The 21636-nt window shown below is 32.5% G+C and overlaps 1 protein-coding gene across 14 annotated transcripts in view; it reads left to right on the top strand.

Moving 5' to 3' along the window:
• Positions 1-21636, top strand: part of Cdh18 (cadherin 18) — a 924665-nt gene that overhangs the window by 561098 nt on the left and 341931 nt on the right. Inside the window, exon 1 of one of the 14 annotated variants that reach the window (XM_087189257.1) lies at positions 5741-6241. The exons of the other annotated variants lie outside the window; for them this stretch is intronic. The gene's annotated coding sequence lies outside the window, so the exon portion shown is untranslated. Of the gene's footprint in view, positions 1-5740; positions 6242-21636 lie in introns of those variants that run through there. 14 annotated transcript variants of the gene reach the window in all.

Below are 21636 nucleotides of genomic sequence, written 5' to 3'. Positions count from 1 at the left end.
GCAAGCTCATCAGTTCCTGACTTCTAGTTCCATAGATGAAGGTACTATACTTTCAACTTCAAATAAATGGAATAGTTTGCTACAAACTCATTTGCTTACTTCTTTCATTTAGCCTAATTTGAGTGTTTTATCTGTAGTGGTGCATATAGATGTAATTATTTCATTGTTATTGCTTTATAACCTTACAATATTTCATTGTTCAAGTACAATATCTGTATTATTTCCAGTTTGGTACTACAATGAATATTGTTGATGAAAGCACATATGTATGTGTATTTGGATTAACATATGTTCTCCATTTTGTTGGATATATATATACAATAATAATTACTGAAATACAAGGTCTGAGTATATTTGGATTTACTAAATTTTGCAAAATAGTTCTTCAAAATGAATAAGTAACCTTAAAGACTGTGTAAACATCTGCCAATTTACCCAAATTTATACTTACTACTTTCTGTCTTCTACCTTTAATCATTTCCAGAAGTGTATAGTGTATCACACTGCAAAATTTACTCACATTTCCTTTATCATTATTGAATTTAATAATCATTTTATATGTTTATTGATAACTGGGATATGATCCTTTGTAAGATCATTGTGCTTTTTCCACTTTCTTTCATGGCTTTGTTTTTGTAGGAATTCTTTATAAATAAGTGATCTGTTAGGTGCACATACAGCAAATATATTTCTCACCTTGTGCATTGCAATTTATTACTTATGGAACTGTGTTTCTTAATTTTACTTTATTTCATGTACCATATTTCCTCTGCAGAGCTGTGCTTCCTCCAGAGCCTATAGGGGGAGATCCCTCTGTGACTCTTGGGCTTGTGTCAGCTGCCATCATTTCCTGCCAGTCTGCGTGTCCATGGGCATGTGCCTCACATGTGTGTGTGCATCCTCCCCTGTCCATTTTTATAGGAACTTTGTGATAGTTTAGGGCCCTTCCAAATTATCCAAGACAGTTTATTTTGAATTCTTTTCGAAATACTTGCATGTAACACTGACACTGATGGGGATGGGAGGGTAGGTGTATTTGGATGGACACTGTCAAGCCTACCATGTGTGACTGAGGCTGCCATCACCACAGTCAAGGTGACGAACAATCCTTTCACCACAGGGCCTCCTTCTGTTGCCCTTTCATGCCCACACTCCCCTACATCTCACCTGCCTCCACTCTTCTCATCCAGCTCTCACAACCACCAGTCTTTATTATTTTTCATAATATTATTATTTATATTATTTTTATTATTATCCAGCCTTTATTGTTTTTCTTGTCAATTCAGTCATGTTATCAAAAAAATAATGATATAGAGGGAATCTATTTGGTTTGTGTTTTTTAAATTGCTATAATTTCATGAACTAGATCAAAATAATTTGCTCATCAATAGTTCAATTTTCTTATCAGTGAGCTTTTTATGGTAAGAATGTACCACCATTTGTTTTATTATGCCCACGGGGAAGGGCATCCATCCAGGTTATTTCTAAATACACACTGTAACAAATAACCCTGCTATCATCAGTTGTGTACAGGTATTTCTGTCAACAAGTTTTCATTTCTCTGGGATGAATGCCTAAGAGTAAAATCTCTTGGTCATTTGGAACTACTGGGAGGTTTAGAACTCTGTCATTTTTAACGTCCAGGACTCTTTCTAAGGCTGAGAGTTTTACAGCAAAGACAATTTCAAGTTGTCCAATGTTTTACTCATAAAAATCTACTACTTTATAACAATTATGGTCTTATCCAAGATCAAGTTCAGCATTTGTAGCTTCTTCTTAAATTCCTTACAAATAGACTTTGATGGAGGCTCTATCAGATTGCAAGACAATCCATTAAAATGTACCCATTGCAGTAAAGATTTCTTCTTAAGATAATCTGAGTTCTATTCTCCAATCTCCACTATGATAATACATTTCTGGAGGATACAATATGCCTCAGTTCTTCAGTGAGTATAGCCTAGGTTTAGGCTGAATGACACTTACATAGATTGATGTTTAAGTGATCATTTTTATATTCAATTCACTACCTAAAACAAAAGCATTGGCAATGAGAACAAAGATCCATGATCCAACAGCAAACAGAGAATTATTGTGGTACACCAAAGAGAAAAATTCACTTCAGGAATTTTCAGGGCTCAAAGCCTAACCTCATCATTCTTCTTGAGCCCCAAGAAATTCTTCAGGCCAGTGTGACACAGTGATGAATTACTCTTTGGTGTTCTCTAATATTGGACAAGTTTGAGAAAAGATAGAAATGTATGGGGTTAAATGCTACTGACTCTTTAGCCCCCAAATACCCGTAAAACCATTTGTGAAGATAAACGGGAATCCACATGGCAAAAGTTGTAGAACAGTGCAGAAAACAATTACAACCACCCTTTTTTTCAGCTACACTGCATATATGTTCTTAATTTTTTCTAATACTGTAATGAAAAATATTTATAGAAAACATAAAGAATAAGTCATCATTATGGAAATTTAACTGATTTGTATTATAATAATTAAAAATTTAAGTTAGAAATTTGAAAATCTATTAGTTTTGGAGATGTGGCTAGCCATTCACTTAATCCTCATGGCCTGATATTTTGTCATCTTTTTATTATGACATTTATTTAATGTCTATTTCTCATACTTAAGTGTCAATAGATATTTTTTTGTTATTAAAGTATACTCAGTTTTGCAGGAAAACTAATATTCATATGAAAATTTCAGTTTTGTTTAATAATCGCCTCCAAAAATCAAGTAGTTATTAATATAAGATGGCATCTCTCTTTTTTTAAATGGTAACATATACTCTCTTATTTTACAATCAATATTATTATATATATTAATATAAATAATTTTTGAAATACAAGGAAATAAAAAAGTTAACAGATATGCAAAGCAATACTGATAATGTTCATGATTGAAGTTACTGCTCTAAAATAAAAAAGCATGTCAGTTGCTTGTTTCTCACCTCTAACCCTTACTGTAGAACAATCCCAATATGAGGTAGTGAGTAAAACTTATAAAGCAGACTAAATGTGCTCTCCACTAAAAGTCATTCAACACCAAATTTTCACATAAATGACTCCTCCTGGAGAGGTTATCTGACTAAAAACAACCACTGAAGTGATCAGAGACAACACTAACTTCAGTAAATCTTTCTTAAATAGTCTCTCCCACTCAGTAAGAATATAGAAGACAAATTCCTTTATACTTATCCTCTTCCTTATTTTCCCCTGAACCTACTCTAATAGAATAAGTAAATAATTGTTGCCATTGTTATTGTTGTTGTTATTGTTGTTGTTGTGTGTGTACACTACCTGAGCTCATAAAATAAGGATATTTTTAAAGTCATTATGAAACAGAATCATTCTGAGTAGCCTTGCATATAATTTAGCTGGTTCTTTTTAAAATGCTCCTGTGGGATTCAGTAATTTGCTGTGGCTAAGAATAGTATAAATATAGGCAAAGGCTAATATTTTTAGTATACTACTTATTCTAATGTACTGATCGACATAATTTATAGAAACATTTTCACAGATGTAATTTGGTATTTTATCAGTTAACTACATCTGCATGTCTTAGCCTGCTCACACTATTCTAGCAAAACACCATAAACGAGCTAAGTTATATGAGGCAGATATTTATTTTTCACAGTTCTGGAAGCTGGCCAGCCCGTGGTCAAGGCGCGCTGGTGTGTGTGAAGGGCTTCCGGTGCGCAGGTGGTCCTCTCCTTCCGGTTCTCATATGGCAGAGCGCTGAGCTAACTCCCTGGGGCTTCTTCTACTAATCACATTCAGGAGAGTTCAGCTCTCAACAAAACTCACCTCTCGAAGCCCCTCTACCTCCTATCATCACGGGTCTCAACAATTGAATTTTCAGGGAAAACTTCGGACCACTGCACAATTTAACACGTTACTCTAAAATTTGCCAATCAGCACTTATCTTTCACATCCTTGTTGTGGGTCAAAATTGAATTGCAGCGTAATTGAATAGTATGGACTCAGGGTCTCCTAACAGCTCACCATCAAGAAAAGCTGGCAGAAAATTTGGTCTTTGGGTATCACGACAGACTCTGGAAGATAACTTAGTGGTTGTCAGGAGGCCTCATCTCCTTCGTCTCCAGACCTCCGCTTGAATGTTCTTATCCTACACTAGGCTAGCTGGCTTCGAACTGAGTGAACAATCCAAAAGAATGCAGGTGGGAAGTTCTTGGTAGTCACACCCCATGATTTCTACAATATCCACGTTTGTTATAGGTTTGCTATACTCAGTGTCAGAGGAACGTACAAGCTCATAAGTACTGTACCAGATGGCACTGCAGAAGACTACCAGAGACTCTGTCTTAGCTGACATAAGTAATTCTAATTTAAAAATTTTAGACAATATAATCGATGATTATTAGGGCAACAACATCACAAAGTTGTACCCTGCCAGAATGCTTATTTCCTCATAACTCTTTAACTTGAAAAGTAAGATAAAATTTCATTATTTGTAAATTTAATATATCATGATTCTTGTGTACTGTATATTTATCACAGAATTTATTTTCCTTCCTAATGGTAACTCAGCTAGAGAACTTTAGTGATACTCTCATCTTTTGTATACCTAAGGAACTAGAATTCTAGTGTTATATTTCTTTTAGCTAAGGAACACTTTTCTATTTTTTTCAATAAAATTAGATTCTGTTCCTAATAGTGACTATTGCATCAAATATATGAATTAAATCTAATTTTTGTTTTTTCTTTTGTTATTTCTGACATTCACACAATTGTTACTCTTTCTAATTTCCCACAAACTTCTAGGAATAAGATAATAGAAACGATAGCTAGAAACACAAACGAAATAAAACTAGTAATAATGTCAGCAGGAAAATGCCCATTAAGGTGTCTCATCTGTGGCAACTTCTCATTTTATCTTTGTTTCCTATTACTAAGCGTCCCACTCTCTTGCTTTGGTACTAGGAAATGCTTTTTAAAATGAAATATGCAATTACGTTCCATTCTCTGGGTAAATGTGTGAGTCAGTAGGGAAGCCAGCTTAAATGTAACAAGGAAATAAGATCTGTCCACACAGGAGATTTGTATCTTTTTCAATGCTGAAGTTTATATTCTGAAAATAGAGCATCTCAGCACTCGGAGAAATGTAAAGATTATAAGGACTTCATACCAATAATCTAGTCAATGCTTAAGTATGCTTACTGACAGCAAGCTCAGTATCTCTTTTGGGAAGTATGTTCAATTTGAAACTATTAAAAGTTGTTTACTGGGTTCTTCAAATGAGTCAAAAAATGATAGGTTTTCTTTCATGTGATCATGATTCATTTATGTACACATCGCCAAACCAGCACTTATTTGGGTTTAATGGTGTAGTTCCCACTCACTGCAGTTTTCAAAAGAGTCAGGATCGTTGCGCTCATGTTCTTGAGCCCTTTATTCAGAGAAGCTTCCCCCTCACATAGCAGCACTTACTTCCATTCTTCTGCTATCACAGGCAGAGTTCTGAAATAAAATCATAGCACCATTGGAAAATGAACCTACAAGAGGAGCACCTTGGAAATATTCTGTAAATTAGATGAAAGGAAAGTTCCTAACACAAATATATTAAAGACTGAATTCTGAAAAAAGATTGGTAATGGAATGATACAGAAAGCAGACCCCAATGCCCATGGCTGCCACTGCAGAAATTCAGAAAGAACCTTTTTTGTCCTCATTTTACATTCAGAAATTGTAGTTTTAAAATGGATTTTTCTTTGTAGGTCTTTCTATAATGACTTCAGTGATTATTTTAAAGATAATCTAGGGCTGAGGATGTAGCTCAGTGGTGCCCAAGCATAAGATCCTGAGTTCTATTCCCAGTACAAATAAATACATAAATAAATAAAAATAATCTAAATGCTATTTAAAATATATCAGTTGATGTTCTGCACTAACACCATCATGAATTTGATTAGTGAGAGGGGGGTACATATTTGTGTAAAGTCATAGCTCAGTTTGTTTTCAGTAAATTGTTCATTGGTGGATTCAAATTAGCAACTGGTCATTTATATATCCAACAGGTTTATTGTGGTTGGTGGAATGATGGTTCTGCAAAGATTTCCGTATCTTTAAAAAAAGTACTTTACTGATATGATTAAGGGTCTTCAGATGGCAAGATGTCTCTGGTTGTTTGAGTTGGTGTGGTCCAATCCTAAACCCCACTAGAAGAGGTAGAAGAGTCAAAAACAGAGAGAGGAGATGCAGCAGTAAGTGGAAAGGTGGGTTAAAGAATTAATTTTATTTTTATATATTTATTTTATTGGCATATATTTGTGATATAGAATAATTATATTCATCTTGGAAAATTGGTGTATATAAATATCATGGGTTAGTTGTGTTTACGTCCATATTCTGATCTGGCCCTTCCTTTCTCCCCAGCCACATATGGCCTGCCTGTCTCCAGAGAGTCTATCTCCCTCTTTCTTTTTTTTTTTTTTGGTACCAGGGATCAAACTCAGGTCCTTGCACTTGCAAGGCAAGCGACAGAACCACTGAGCTAAATCCCCGGCCCATCTCCCTCTTTCTTATCATGTCTCTTATATTTTGCTCCTTAAATTATTTGTGTTTTGTGCTTCTTATATAAAAGCAAACATTCCATATTTAACATTCTCTGCCTCATTTATTTAACTTACATTTTGGTCTCAAGATGCATTTCATTCATTCTCCTACAAATGGCTCAAGCTTATCCTTGTTTATGGATATATATATTGTATATATATTATATATATATAATATATATACCATATATATATATTTGTATTGTTGCATTGTGGAGTCATCTGATGATGAGCATATAGGGTGCTTCCAAAACTAAGCTCTTATTATGTTGTTACAAATATGGATATAGAGTTACCACTGCAATATCATGTTTTTAACTCAGGAGTATCCAGAAGAAGTTTAGTTGGGTTGAATGAAGTTTCTCCTTTTAGTTCCTTAGAAACCACCATGCTGATTTCCTTAGTGGTTGCACCAGTTTACATTCTCACCAAAAATGCTGAAGTGTTCCTATTTCTCTGTAACCTCACCAGCATTTGATTTGTGAGTTCTTGATGATAACCATTCTTTCTGACGTAAAATGAAATCTGTTTCATTGTTTCTATGTTTGTTTTTTGATTTGCATTTATCTAGTGGCCAAAGATGCTGAACAGTTTTCATGTATTTATTGGAGATTTTTACTTCATGTTTTGAGAAGCATGTGCTTGTTTCATTTTCTCATTTTTCTGATTGGGTCTTTTATTTGGGGGGGTTCATTTTTTTAGTTCTTCATATATACTAGATATTAGTCCACTACCAAAGGACTAAGTGGACAAACTGTTAATTCTTATTGCAATTAATGAAAGTTTTTCTTCACTCTGTTGATTGTTTCCTTTGCTGTGAGGATTTTAATTTTGACAAAATCTCCATTTTTGTTATTGTTTTTTGAGCAAATACTCTGATCAGAAAGACCTTGCATCTGCCTGTCTTTGAAAATTTTACTGAATATATAGATTCCAGTACATTCAGTGTTTCTGTTTTTATATCTAGATCTTTGATCCATTTTGTTTTTATTTTAGTACAAAGCAAGAGATCTGGGTCTATGTTTATTCTCTTGCATGTGAATAACTAGTTTCCCCAGCACCTTTTGTTAAAAAGGCTCTTTTCTTTCATGCAGAAATTTAGCTGATTTAAAAAAGACAAAATAAAGCAAGCAAACGAACAAAACCAGAGGGCTGAAGGAGCCTGAGGTTTTTTTCTGCATCCTACATTCTATCCATTGACCAACATGTCTATTTTTGTGCCAGTACCACACTGTTTTTATCTCTGTAGCTTTGTATTACAACCTGAAATCCAGGATTATAATGCCTCCTGCTTTGCTCTGTTACTCAGCATTTTCTAGCTATTCTTGACCTCTTCTGATTCACATGAATTTTTTTCTAGTTCTGCCAAAAAGTCCTAACTATTTTCTACCTTTATCTCCTGTTATCTGTTTTCATCTTCCCTTCTTTCTCAACTGTTTTATTCCTTTTCTCCTTCCTTAATCCTTCCCGCAACCTTTATTTCCCAGACTGGTTGTCATCAGTATTAATCTATTGTTTTCCTTTGTTATTATTGATACAAAAGTGAAGTTGTTAAAACAAGTTCTCATGTATAGGATTGACATTTGGTTGATTCTGTAGATGCTGATACAAATGATAATTGTTCTTTGCTTACAATACAGTAAATGGGATTTTCACTGTTTTACATCGAACATATTGCAGAAGTATAAAGATTCCAAAACATAACCAAAGCCATGGTTATACCTCACAAGGAAGTATGCACAAAGTCAGTATAACCAAGGAAATGACAGTTTACTATCCTAACTAATCTTCAAAACTCAGCCAAAAAAAATGCAAATATGAATAAACAAGATGACAAGATGGCTCTGAAAACCCTCAGCCAAAAGCTGATTTCAGGGTACGAAAGTCTAAGAAGACATAGGCAAATAACTCAAAAACTGAATGATTCAAATATTTGAAGAAATCATTGGAGTGAAGAACTTTGAGATGAAGGAACTGACCACACACCAGGAAATGCAGGAAGCACCCAAAATCTGTAAAAGGCAATTGAAGGGATCATTCCCAAAGCCTGCAGGAGAGGCGCAATTCTGCTAATACACTGATTTTAGTCTTGTTTCAAACTTCTAAACTCCAGAACTGTAAAATAATAGATTTGTGTTCTCTTAAGCAGTCAAAATTGAGATGATGTTTTTGAGTGAAAGTTGGAAACAAGCATAGTAATTTATTCTTGTAATGCTTTTAGATGGTAGGCAATTGCCCTTTCCCCATTAACAGTTCTATCTTGCATCACATTTATTTTTCTTCTTGTATGTGTGTTTACCACATATAATGTTCTTAAAAAAAAAAACTCAGTATTTTGGACACAACCTGAAATCTCTCATCTTTGTTATTCCTTGTTATTTGAATGAACACAATTGCTCATTCCATGAATGTGTTTTAAAAATCATGGGCTGAGCATGGGGCTTTGTGGTAGAGTTTGACTAGTACAGCCAATTAATTATTTATTTATTAAACGAGAAAGAAAAAGAAAAACAAGCATGCTAATCTTTTAGATTTTGACAATGATGCATTAAGATCTTTTAATAATCAATGCAAATTGCTATATATTCTTATTGTACTTAGAGATCCTTAGATTTTAAAAGCCATCTGCTGTTAAATCTTTCTCTAAAGAAAACCTTAGGGCTTAAGGTATTAGCCATGATGTTTTCCAAACATTTAAATCTGAAATAATAGCACTTTTAGATAAATTCTTCTGTGAATAGAAAACAGAGTATCAAGACTATTTTACTGAGACCAAATGATGTTACAACAAAAGAAAACCAAAAGCCAGTGTTTCCCTGAACATAAATTCTAACACCCTAAATGTATTAGCACAGTGAAACAAGTAATATGAAAAAATAAAATTAAAATTTTCAAAAGCATATATTTAAGTTTGATATTCAATAAATTTCAAAATTTTGTGGAATGTAAGAGAAAAATTGCATATTTTTTCAATAGGTGCAGAAAAATATTAGGTAAAATTTAATATCATTTCAAAATATACTCCTTAGAAACCTAGACATATCAGGGCATTTTTCATAAATAAAGGATATTTACAAAAATATATTTATTATTAAAATACAAAAATATTCCTATGAAAATCAAGATGTCACTTAGGACATTTTTATTTAAAATTATACAGGCTGTTTCTACCAGTGCAAAAATATGAAATAGACTGGAAATATTGGGAAAGAATGAATAAAATTGTTATTGAAATTAGGATAACTATGTACATAAAAAATTTTAAGAATGTATAGCGTTTGCACCATAGCTCAGTGGTAGTTGGGTTGTGTAACATGAAAAATGCTCTGGGCCCAGCACTGTGACAAAAGAATATTTAAAAAGAGGATAGAGATGAGTAACTGAAAATCATAAATAATTTTAGCAAGTGTATTGACAGTAGACCAACACACGTACATTAATTTATGTATTTTTGCATGCCAGCTCCAAATTAGAAATTTAATTTTAAATTAAAATTACTAAATACTGTAATTTACGTCTACATCACAAACATTATGTATATAGTAACAAATCTAATGAAAAGTACATATGCTTTATACAAACAAATATACCTCAAACTCTTACTAAGACAATGCAATGACCTCAAAGATCTGTCTATCTACCTACCTATCTATCTATCTATCTACCTATCTATTTATCTAGTGCTCAAGAATTGGAGGTTTGTGAAGATGATAGTAGATTAAAAATAAACAAATGTGTTTGTGAACAATGAATTGGAAAACATCACCACCTGTATGAATATTGAAATAAAATGTTTTCAGCCAGAGAGCCAAGGTAGATCTGGAATTACAATTTAGGTATTCCCTTGACTACAGAGTTATAAATTTAAATTTTTCTCTGATGATCTATGTATTATGCTAGAGAGTAGACAAAGAAGTCAGAAAATGGTAAAAATCTGTGGCTCATTATTTACACTTCATTATTTTATTTGAATTGTTCTGACATCTTAAAATACCAAAATTACATAGAGCCAGCAATAGTATCTTTATAATATAAAATATTAATTATATTTTACTAATTAATTATGATGCCCCTAGTCTACATTGAATGGCCAGGTGTTTCTCAGTGGTGGCATTCAATGAACCTACTTCAATACATTTGGATATATCAAAGTGGTTATTAGAAAAATCTGTTGTTATGGGGAGCAGAAAGAGGGATTGTTAAAACAAAACAAAAAAAGGAATATAATTGATGGACTAGTCCTTTCCTTTCAATTGACAGGAGAATAGTAAAAATATAGAGATCATTCACATGGCTAATTTTTTAAAAAAGTACAGGTTTTTACAGGTGTTTTAAAATTATGCATTGTTTTTATTTTCCATTTCTCATTTGACTTTTATATTTTATATTATGCATATAATGACAGTAACGGTGTGCAATATACTACTCATCGAGTGATTGATTGGTATTTTTATAATTTGAATGTTACATAGGAACAAACATTGGCAAGAAATGAAATGATAGATTTCAAGTTAAACTATGAACAAAACTCAAGAGAAAATGCTGCTATTTAGCCAGTACTTATTAACATTTCAACACTTCTTTGTCTCACTGTTTGTTGCTTACTTCATTGTTGTCATTCTGTTCATTATTAGGTCTTAGGTTTGTCTCAGAGGCTCAGCTGACAGAATCATCAAAGCGTTAGTGAAAACAATTCTGCTAACAGTTGTTTATAGCAAGAGATTATCTGAAGCATGCAACCTTGATGCAGAATTTATTTTCAGACTTTTTGTAGAACATGGCTTCAAACTGTAGCTATAATTTTAACTTTCCATTGACTGTCACTTGAAAATATATAGAAAATGATGTGCTATTCACAGAATTCTCCATAAAAGGTTTAAAGATTATACATTTCAACATATTCAGCTGACAACCCATGCTTTACTGCACATAAAAATAATCACATACTAAAAAGAAATAAACACTTTATGGCCTATAAAACACAGAGAACAAATTGTATTCCTTAAGTCATATTTCAGAAAGTCAAATGAAATTTAAACAAAGATGTCACGAGTAGTAGTAGCTTAATATTATATATTAAAATGATATAATAATACTAAGCAATAGATTTATTTTCATATTTTAAAGAGTAAGCACATTTTTTCAGTAAACTAATATATTCTTATGTATTTACAAGTTGAGATTTATATCTGCATTTAGATGTAAAAGCTGAACTAGAATACATATTTCTCTTAAAATGGAATGTTATATTTTCTTTTGTCTTAAAATTGTACTTTATATTGCATTTTCATACCTTGGTTATTATTTTTTAAGTACGAACTTTATATTCAATATATAAAACTGAATATATATAGTGTAATTTTAATTTTATGGAATTCCAAAATAAAGTAACCAGTTCCAACATAATACATAATGAAAATAGCTTTTGTTCCTCAAATACCCAAATTATTGTTTTCATAATAATTGTTAAATTTTATACTTATAGGGCCAGGGATTTAGCTCAATGATGCAACCACCTGGCCCACAAGCACAAAGACCCGAGTTTGATCCATGGTACAAAAAAAAATATATATATATATGTATATATATATATATATATGTATACATATATATATATATGTATATATATATACACACACACACACACACACACTTATAAAGAAGCAACTTTGAAAATGTAATTCTGGAGATTTTTTCTTAATTATTATAAACACAGGTATAAACTCATTTTTAGAAGTCAGATAAATCACAAATTCCTAATTTTAAAAAATGAAATCATTGGTGGAGTAATGAATCAGTAGATGGTCACTATGTGGAGTCTTGCAAGTTCATGGCTTGATTTTAGAGTATTAACTGCTTATTCATTCCCTTAAAAGTGCCTTGAACACTTCATTTTGATGAGGGGAGCAAAGTCTTCCACCTTTTGAATTTGATCTTAACTTGTATTATTTGGGTATTTTGTGCCTTAAAACCAGCAGTTTTAAAATTAATTTCCAAATATCAGTCTCCATGCATTTGTAAGAATCATCTGAAGAGCTTAAGATACAGTTTCAAAACAATCCCAAGGTTTTTATTTCGCAAGATCTTGCGGTTACAGAATTTACATTTTTAGCCATCAGCAGTTTGTGGTAAGCGGCACAGGATCAACAGATTGTCACTTGTATTGAAAAGAGAAGCTCTTGTAAACCCTAAGCATGCATGTTCTTTTACAGTGTTAGTGTATTCAATAGCCTGTTATTCCTGTTATAGACTTGAAATCACTGTATGCATATAAATATGATTATATGTATATAAAGATAATAAAATATCTCCCATGATATCTAAATAACTGTTATTCATAATGTACTGTTAAATTTTATACTTTATCCTACCTTCCAATATTACAGAGGACTTATCCGTAATAAAATTGATTTCCTGATCATGCATATGTATCTTCTCTTCTACTAGTGTCTTAGGACACTAACTTTAAATGACAGTTATTACATATTAATGAAACATTTTCTATGACTTCTTTCAAGATTAAGGTATTTTTAATCAATTCAGAATCAATGTACATATCGATCCTGTGCTTTCAGTATAGTAATAATGCAGAGATTTCAGATACAAATCAAATGTTGAATCTAAAATGAAATACTCCAATGGTTTTTATATATTTAATAGACAATGTTTATGCTATTCATATCAATAATCAAACTATTATTTTTAAATGCAGATTATAATTTAAATATATACATACAATTTTAATCATACAATTCATATTATTTAATTATTCTAAGTAAATAAAGTTTCTGATATAACTTTAAATAAAATAGTCACAAAATTTTGATTTGATTTATACATACATTATGTAACACACATTTATTTCTGAATGTTCATCTACTCTTTGATTATATGGAGGACATAAAATAATATAATGGTCTATATTAAGAATATTTTCTAGGTGAAATAATGAGCTACATCTTCAAAGAAGAGCAAAAGAAGAACTGTAAATTGTCACCATTGCATTTGAATATGCAATCTATTTCTCAACATTGAATAAAATAATACTGTAAAGTTTATGTAGTGTGAGGTTCATGTATGAGTTTTTGATTATATAGTATTAATCCAAGAAATAAAGCATGAACATAATCCACAACAGAAACATACTGTTGAAAACGTTCCTATTCATAGTTAGATCACCTAAACTGAGATACATACAATGTATTACTAGTTAATCAAGATACATCAAGAATTAGTTTTAAATATCAAAAAAATAGTGACCTTCATCTACTTACCTGTTATAGTCCTACATGATTATCATAGAATATAGAATTACCTTGCATAAAATATGATTATATTCATCCTTGATGGAAGTAGCAAAGGTATAAAGGTAATTTAGTAAAAATGTAAAGTTTTGAGTGTTATAAGCCTCTGAAGAATAAATGCAAGATGAATAAGGCCACTTGGGTAGATAAAATACTGATATACTCTATGACAAAAGAATAGCAACTTTAATGTTATCTTTTCTACAAAGAAACATTTGCCTTTGGCCTGACAAGAACAATCTATAAGTTATTGTGTAACTGAACAATTTCCTGACCTTTACAACAGTAACAGATAGCACATGGGACAAAAATATTCTGGTAGATTCTTAGACATTCTTTGGATATGTAATTAAAATAAAGCATTAAATAGGCATGCGGTTATCTCTTTGCCTAATTTTCAAGTTTTAGATAATTTTTCCTAACAATATTTGATCTATACACATTCTTTCTAAAATGCAGTATGTGATTTATGGTACCATTTAATAAACTCTTTCCTCTCTCCTTCTGTCAGAGTAGCACTTCCCGGGAGAGATGGAAGTAATTAACTGTGTGAATCAAAAGGAATCCCTGCAGGGGTATAGGCATCATGCTAAGTATAAGTAAATAGAAATTGTTTGAGATGTCAACATTAGAGCACACAGAGTCCATAAGTATTTAGAGGAAAGATTAGCAGTAGATAAGCCACTAAATAGGAAATATTTTTTTGAAAGGAAAGGCATCTTTGTTTGGAAAATTTCTGAGATTCACAGTGCTTCTCTGTGAGCCTACAAATGTTTCAAACAGATTTTTCAATCTAATTTTAGAAATTTTGGATGTTGCATTAAAAATTCCTTCATGTTTTGAACAGATATAATTAAATGCTATTTAACATGCCCTTCAAAATGAGACACTTCAATAATTTACTGTAGTTCATCCCACAGTGCTTTAGTCCACAGCGATGATTACACCAAATTGATCTCTTGACATTTTCACAGCACTTCATTTTCAAAGTATTTGGTCTTGTACACATGCATATCAACCAAAAATATTGCTATTCAGAGGAGCTCTTCAGCAAACTGTCAAATAAATTCATCCTTCTTCAGTGCTTAATTTGCTTCAATGTTAAATCCTATAGATTTGATGGTAATCTAAATGAGTGTAATTAATCTTCAATTTGGGGCTCCTAAAATGCTTCTTCTTGTTTAAAATTTCTCAATTTACCTTCACCTCAGTATGTGTGGATGATATTTGTTGTTTGGAAGCCTAATTTAAATGAAATCTAATTTAATACACTTAAGTGCCTAATACATATACCTAAGGAATAGTTTGTTATTGTTGTTTCCCTCCATGAGTTATCTCTTATATTCCACTAATAAAGTTTAATTGTTGATTCATTGGGGGGGCTGTGAGAGTATATAGGGATTAATCATTTCTTTGGCGTATTCCTAAAATCGAAGTGTCCCTTATGACAGTGTATTTGGGAAAATATATTTCTCCTATGTCAAGTGCATGACAACACAGTCCCAACCACTTCATAGTTCCAAAAAAAATGTATTCAAATCATCCTTTGTGTAAATTGTTGTCTGTAACTTGTCTAGTAGGATGCAATACATTTCTAACACTTGATGGGCACATTTAGAAGGTCCAAATAAGTATTTTTTCTAAGACCTAAATAGTCATGCTGTCAAATAAAACACTGAGAAGAGGCCATGGTGAAATAATTCCAAACTGTTATGCTTAAACTGGGAGAATCCGACTCTATTTTTTTAAAAAAGCTAAATTAGCAAATCAATATGAGTTAAATATCTATGATTTCTATCTGATGTACATATATTCCATGATGTACATATATTCCATGTGCCTATATAAACATTTTGTATTTTGGCATTTCTAAATATTTCCATTAACATTTACCAAATATCTCCTAAAACCACAGCTTGACTTCTGTGATGTCAGTATTTTATATCTTCTCTTTTGATTATGCTCATAATAATCCCATATTTTGAATTTTTTTTCCACACTCAAGAAAATAATGAAGTAAGTATTTTAGAAAATTTACCCAATATTATATGGTCAATAAATATAAGAATTGATATTAAAAGAGCAACCTAGAATCTGACTGTTTTCTAATTTTAACATTTCATTTACCAGTGTGAGAACTGTGGTCAGGGTCAGTCTTTGATGTGTTAATTCTTACTCCCTTACAGTAGGATTAAAAACGTTAAGTTTTTTTTAAGTTACACAGCATTTTATTTAAGAATTAACACAATTTTTCTCTTCACTTGTCTTAGAGCATTCTTATCACCCTATAAAAATCTTCACAACATTACACTATTTTTCAGTTGATTTTGCTTAGATAAAAGCACAAAGGTATTGAGCAAGTCAATTTTAGTAAAAGAAGCTTAGATTAGAATATTATTTCTGCCAAAAGAAGCTTTAATTTTACATTTAGACCTATATCTCATGTTTATCAAAATGAAAATACAAATAATGATGTATATTTTAATGCATAAGCCAATGGAAAACTCAGGTGAAGTGCTGGACACTATTTTGGTCTTTATTTAATCTTATTGCATAATATTTATTGTATAAAATTTTAGAAAACATGAAACCTACTTCTATGTAAGTATTAAAATTAGAAAGAATAACTGAATTCTCTCCTTATTAACATTACCAAGGGAAACGTCTTCAGGAAAACCTCTTTTTATCTATTTTGTCAAACTGAGTTTTTTTTTTTAAATGGGAACATACTGTACATACCGTTCTATATTACAATTACTAAATTAGTGTCTTGTGCTTTCTATATCAGTAGTGAAAGTGTTATTAATCACAATAAACACATTACTAAACAAAAGAAATCCTACTGAGAAATGTCTGTCACAAATTTTAAGAATCTTTTACATGTGATGTGATATGTAACTTTGAAAATTTGGAAATAACTATTATTTTCTCAATCAAATATTTTCCCTTATTTCATGTGAGCAAGCCTGACAGAGCCTATCCTCAAACATCTGTTGTTTGGGACCAAAAACCATCTTCCTAATCTCCCATATTTCTGTTCTTATAAAACAAATATCTTCTCATGATAATCAGCATAATTCTATTTGTTTTAGGTCTAACTTGTAATCTATGACATCCCAAGAAGAAAGGAACAATATCTGTTTTGATTTTCATGTTACCACCAACAGAAGAGCCTCATGCATAGCCAGTTTGAGATAAAATAGTAAAAGTGTATTAAACCCTTTTAACAGCCACATTGTATTCCTTTGTGTGCCCATGGTGCAAACATTTAACTAATTCCTTTTGATTTCAACTTTGGGATCTTCTTAAATTCCACTGTTATAAAAACATTTGTACTTACATTGTTGAACTTCTGTTCAAAATTTTCTCCTTAGCAAATATTTTCAGGATTATAATCACTCAATTAAAATAATGGCTATTTAAAGTTTTGAGACAGGCCACTGTGCTCATCCTTGCATGGTGGCCTGCACTCACACTGTAGGGTGTACCTCTGTTCCTACTTTTACTTGGCCCCAACTTGCTTTGCAGAGCTTGTTTCTTTTCCTACCTTTAATAAAACTTTGGTACTGCTAAAAAATAAATAAATAAAGTTTTGAGGCAGCCATATAGTAGTTGCAGAAGTCACTTTCTCATCACTGAGACACAATACCAGACACAAAATCGCAGATGATAAAGAAGGAAAACTTTAATTTGGCTCTTGGTTTCAAAGGATTCAGTCCATGGTCAACTGGCTGGAACACAGAAACATCATGGAGAAAGAGCACTGCTGAACAAAGATGCATGGTTCATGGCAGCCAAGAAGCAGAGCAGGGAAACAGTGCCAGAGAGGAATGGGGTGAAGGATCAGATGTAGTATCCAAAGTCATGCTTCCAGGAACTTCCAAGAAAAATTCAGCAGTGTGTTTTACTAATACATTCAATAACTTTCAAACCAGTCTAGGTGACACAATTAAGTTTAACCACCAAAGTTACAGTTACCTAGAAATATTTTTACAGTATTATTTTTCTAATACTGTTTAAGAATAGTGATTTTTCCCTTTTGAAAATATGAAACATGAGTTTCTTTTTTTTTTTCGTACCGGGGATCAAACTCTGGTCATTGTGCCTGCAAGGCAAGCGGCAGAACCACTGAGCTAAATCCCTAGCCCGAAACATGGGTTTCTTTTTACATCCAAGTTAAAGTTATTTAGGAAAATGAAAACTCTTTCTAAATTATAGCGCAGAAATTGTACCAGGGATGGTAATATTCATTACTGTAATGGATAAACCTTCAAATCTCATCAGCTTAAAACAGTTGATTCTATTTCATACTCACCTGAAGTCTACTGAGATTAGAGGATGCCTGCTCATTTAGTCATTGAAGGTTTCATTCCTTCTCCCATAGTTCAACTGCCCTACAGTGTCTCAATGTTTTTATTTTTTCTGTTTGTTCACCAGATAAGTAGAATAGAATGTTCATCAGAAGAAAAGATTTTATAGGCCATACACAGAAGTAAGCGAATCATTTCTAATTGTATTTCATTGGTGAGAACTGAGTCTTAATTTCACCTTCAGTTCAAGGAAGAATAGGAAATTATCCAGATATGAGTCTAAGAAAACTTGAATATAGGTTAAGGAAACAATGAGCTAATCTCTACCAGAGTTTTTCTTTCTGAACCAATCATAATCATTCACATAAATCATATTCATCTCACCATGTAGGCGACAATAATGCATCCATCTGTGAAACACCTGAAGTGCCTTGGTTAGAGTCTTCTCCAAGAAAAGAATCCAGATCCTAAAAACAACCCCAACCATGCATCATACATCAAAAATAAAGGGCAGAACTGGGACAACATGACTCCAACAAAGTTTCTCTCAGGGAAAAAGGAGAATGGAGATACATATAGGTCAATCCATATCAATATTTAATTCCCCTACTCATTGGACATGAATTCTTCCAAATAACAGGAAAATTGTGGTCCATTATTCTTTTTAAAGTATCTAGCTTTACATTACAGGTGATATGAATGCATCTTGAGTAGGAACTGGTGAATGTCTGCTCTTGTTACTCACTGCCATAACTTGTTATCTGTATGCGGCAGCCTCAGGTTCCACAGGTTGACTTGGGTCTCAGAGTATCCAGTCTTCTTAGTTTGGGAACATAGTTTCTTTGATAATAAGCATTTCTCAAAAGACAAGTGGGCATCTGATGGATTTGTTCAAAGTGACAGCAAACTCAGCCAAAGTTATTACCTGAAGAAAATCTAAACCCTTCGTTAGTACCTGACATTTTGTCTTTATGCCTCCTTGTCTCTCAGATTAATGCAGGCCACAGAAGTGTTCGGGAACAAAAGAGTTGAGTATAGCTGTAAAACACTTAATACAATTATTCATACAGACTTCATTTTGTCCAACAGACACATTTTTAAAAAGCACCCATTTTCCTTTTAAATTTACTTTAAAAATATTATTAAACTTTTATTTGTTGGAGTCCATACAGGGGTCACGTTTACAAACTCTAAAGCCCCTGGGTCGTTTTCTTTGATCTGTGGTTAGATGTCAGAAGGGCTCACTGAGCTAACCTCATGCTCAGAATGTAGTTTCTGTGAAGGCAGCCATTCACAGCCATCCGCCTGAACGACACTGTAAAATTTCCTCTTGATATCCACTGGCAGTAACATGCTGTCTGCTTCTCTGCTCTCTAAATTATCATGGGTGATTATTTTAGTAAAGTTGTACTATTTCAGAGCATAACGACAGGATCACATTTCAAAGTACTAATTTGACCTTACTTGGAAGGATACTAGCAAGTCTAAGAGACAAACCCCACAGTCTCGGTACCCTAATACAATAGTAGCTTAATTTCTATCCAGTGTTGAGTTGGAACCAATTGTAATTTGGCTTCATTGTGTCCTTCAGAGACGAACCTCTTTTGATCACGAATGTCTCCCCAGCTCAAAGCCACAGACACTGAAGTTTTCTGCACTCTGCCAGCAGAAGGGAAAAGAGAGTGCAAGATCCTGGGGGAGCTTTTTATGGACCAAGGCTGAATGTAGCTTTTTTCACTTTCAGCCACATCTGTTTGCCAGGAACACAGTGATTACAGCCAAACCAGCAGGAAAGTGTAGGAAAATGTACCACGATGGATGCCCAGTAAGGAAGAGAAATAATACTGGGAAATGTAACAAAATTGTTGTGTTAACTACTTAGGGAAAAAAAAACTCTGCATTAAACAATGAACTGTCATTAATCTTGACATTAATTCTGCCTGGCTGAAGTTATGATTAAGTCTATGTGTAAAGGAAGGTGATAGGAAGAAAGATAATGGTACAAGTAGGGATTTAGAAAAATTTACTCCACTAAGGAATATCATAAAACATTAAAGTGATATGTTATCTTCATAAATTCTTCATTTCTCAATGAAAATTATCTGAGTGAAAAATTTTAAATATACAAGAAGTTGAGATATAATTACAAATAATATATCAATAAAAATAAAGAGAAATAATCATATGTTTTCTCTTAAATTTAACAATTTGTATGATCCAATTATATTTGGAATATGCACACTTGGAAAGAAAATTAAGGATATATATATATAGTCTTCTTGGAAAAATAATATTTTCAAATTTAAAACTTTCCAATTGCACCAATAAAGGCAAAATTGAAAGACAGACTTAGGTACTTCTTTTTCAGTTGCTGGGCCTCCTGTTAATTGGGCTCTGCCAAACACTGGCCATCGGCTTTATTATATCAAAATGTCAAATCCTTATTCCCTCAATAGTTGTATTAAGCATCTTCCATATGTGAGATAGTGAGATTTAATAAGGATTCAAGAATAAATAACACAAACACCTTCCACTAAGAGGATTATGGTTGGATGGGAATGACTCCAAGTGGACAAAATCTTCCTCACCTGTGAGCCCATGCACAGCCTCGGGATTCACAGCCATCTGTTCCTAACAAGCCATCTGGGTTATTCTAATGCAGGCTAGAAGCTGAGGATCGCTGGTCTAGTAAGAGCCTCTAGGAGCAGTAATCTTATGTGAGAGAATATTTTTCCCACCATGCATGAGCCATCCTGAGCATTTTTCTAAATTTCAGAGCAAACTAAAAAATTATTTTTATTAGTACACACTGGCTGTACAATGGTTACATTTATCATGGGAAGTTAGTACATGCACATAACACATTTTAATTCTTTTTACACTTCTGTCATCAACCTTCTCTCTCCCCCATCTCTTTATTTCCTTCCCATTGGCAAAAGATCTGTTTCCCACTTTCCTACTATAAAGAATAAACATAAAGTGCACAAAAACTGAGCTGGAGCAATTTTTTGTTCCATTACCTGCATTATATACTATGCACATTATCAAAATCATTATTCCTTTATATAAGTCACAGTAGACAGTCATATGGGCATTTTGTAGACAGGTACATAAAAAATAAAATGACAGTAAAATTCAGTTCAACAAGAATTTTTACTTCCTTGATGCATATAAATATTTATAAAAAGGGATTAAAGATACTTTATATCAAAAGTCTATAATTAATTATATGTTTAATAAGGAATATATCAAGAGTAAAAGTTGTGACAGTAAGAGGAAGAAAGCAAGTCTGTTAACCGTGATGGTAAATACTGATTACAGGACTGAGAATTTGATTTTACCCCTAACTTCTTGGAGCAGAGATTAAGAGGAAAGTATGCTTAGTTCAGTTGGGGTTGTTATAATAGATACAAAAAATTATTTGTTATATTTTTATAAATGT

Source organism: Heterocephalus glaber, unplaced genomic scaffold (genome assembly GCF_053883595.1).
Source record: "Heterocephalus glaber isolate CG9 unplaced genomic scaffold, H.glaber_assembly_v1.0 deba00001538, whole genome shotgun sequence".
NCBI lineage: Eukaryota > Metazoa > Chordata > Mammalia > Rodentia > Bathyergidae > Heterocephalus > Heterocephalus glaber.
Note: the sequence above shows the minus strand (reverse complement) of the source record. Positions and strands in the feature narration are given on the sequence as shown.